Below are 2,384 nucleotides of genomic sequence, written 5' to 3' on the forward strand. Positions count from 1 at the left end.
CTTGGTGCGCACCAGGGCGCGCAACCCAGCCGAGGTGCCCACCCCGGCGAAGGTGCACGCGAGGTGCGCACCCGGGGCAAACCGGGCTCCGACTTCGTGCACGCCATGGTGCCCACCGCGGCGAAGGTGCGCACCCGGGGCAAACCGGGCTCCGACTTCGTGCACGCCGCACCTTGGAGCACACTTCGGAGCGCTCCTTGGTGCGCACCATGGTGCCCACCAGGCCGCGCAACCCAGCCAAGGTGTGCGCACCAAGGTGCACGCGAGGTGCGCACCCGGGGCAAACCGGGGTCCGACTTCGTGCACGCCGCACCTTGGAGCACACATCGGGGCGCTCCCGGGTTCGCACCGGCGTTGCGCACCGTGGTGGGCACCTCGGAGCACACCAAGGTGGGCAGCGAGGTGCGCACCTTTGATGCGATGCCTTCACTAATTTCCATAAAAGGCAAAAAAAAAACGAGATTTTAAAATTTCCGTTTTGAAAGATAGTGAGAAAAAGGGAATGCTGGTGCCATCTTGAGCCCGCCCTGGTGCGCAGCCCAGCCAAGGTTTGCGCACCAAGGTGCCCACCCTGGCGAAGGTGCGCGCCCGGGCAATTAACCCAACTTCCAACTTCGCGCGCGCCAGGGTGGGAGCGCACCCAACAACCGGGCCTGGGAAGAGCCAATGCGAGAAACCCCACCAAACTCTCTGACAAAAAAAGAGGGGGCGCTCCAGTAACCCCGCTTCGGAGCGCACCCTGGGCAAACCCAGCCAAGGTGCCCACCCCGGCCAAGGTGCAGGCGAGGTGCGCACCCGGGGCAAACCGGGCTCCGACAACGTGCACGCCGCACCTTGGAGCACACTTCGTAGCGCTCCCGGGTGCGCACCTCAGAGCACACCAAGGTGGGCAGCGAGGTGCGCACCTTTGATGCGCTGCCTTCACTAATTTCCAGAAAAGGCAAAAAAAAAAGGAGATTTTAAAATTTCCGTTTTGAAAGATAGTGAAAAAAACGGAACGCGCGTGCCATCTTGAGCCCGCCCTGGTGCGCAGCCCAGGTAAGGTGCCACCCTGGCAAAGGTGCGCACCCGGGCAATTAACCCTACTTCCGACTTCGTGCGCGCCAGGGTGGCAACCGGGCCTCGGAAGAGCCAATGCGAGAAACCCCACCAAACGCTCCGACAAAAAAAGAGGCGGCGCTCCAATAACCCCGCTTCGGAGCGCAGCCGGGGCAAACCAAGCCAAGGTGCCCACCCCGACGAAGGTGCACGCGAGGTGCGCACCCGGGGCAAACCGGGCTCCGACAACGTGCACGCAGCACCTTGGAGCACACTTCGAAGCACTCCCGGGTGCCCACCGGCGTTGCGCACCGTGGTGGGCAGCGAGGTGCGCACCTTTGATGCGCTGCCTTCACTAATTTCCAGAAAAAGGCAAAAAAAAATGAGATTTTAAAATTTCCGTTTTGAAAGATAGTGAAAAAAAAGGAACGCGGGTGCCATCTTGAGCCCGCCCTGGTGCGCAGCCCAGGCAAGGCATGCGCACCAAGGTGCCCACCCGAGGTGCACACCCGGGGCAAACCGGGCTCCGACTTCGTGCAGGCCGCACCTTGGAGCACACTTCGGAGCGCTCCTTGGTGCGCACCATGGTGCCCACCAGGGCGCACCCGAGGCAAACCGGGGCTCCGACTTCGTGCACGCCGCACCTTGGAGCACACATCGGAGCGCTCCCAGGTTCGCACCAGCGTTGCGCACCTTTGATGCGCTGCCTTCACTAATTTCCAGAAAAGGCAAAAAAAAACGATATTTTAAAATTTCCGTTCTGAAAGATAGTGAAAAAAACGGAACGCGGGTGCCATCTTGAGCCCTTCCTGATGCGCAGCCCAGGCAAGTTGTGCGCACCAAGGTGCCCACCCTGGCGGAGGTGCGCGCCCGGGGCAAACCGGGCTCCGACTTCGTGCACTGCATGGTGCCCACCAAGGCGCGCAACCCAGCCAAGGTGCCCACCGCAGCGAAGGTGCACGCGAGGTGCGCACCCGAGGTGCACACCCGGGGCAAACCGGGCTCCGACTTCGTGCACGCCGCACCTTGGAGCACACTTCAGAGCGCTCCTTGGTACGCACCAGGGCGCGCAACCCAGCCAAGGTGCTCACCCCGGCGAAGGTGCACGCGAGGTGCGCACCCGGGGCAAACCGGGCTCGGACTTCGTGCACGCCGCACCTTGGAGCACACATCGGAGCGCTCCCGGGTTCGCACCAGCATTGCGCACCTTTGATGCGCTGCCTTCACTAATTTCCAGAAAAGGCAAAAAAAAGAAAAAAATGAGATTTTAAAATTTCCGTTTTGAAAGATAGTGAAAAAAACGGAACGCGGGTGCCATCTTGAGCCCGCCCTGGTGTGCAGCCCAG

The sequence above is a fragment of the Cryptomeria japonica genome, unplaced genomic scaffold, assembly GCF_030272615.1.
Source record: "Cryptomeria japonica unplaced genomic scaffold, Sugi_1.0 HiC_scaffold_381, whole genome shotgun sequence".
Lineage (NCBI taxonomy): Eukaryota > Viridiplantae > Streptophyta > Pinopsida > Cupressales > Cupressaceae > Cryptomeria > Cryptomeria japonica.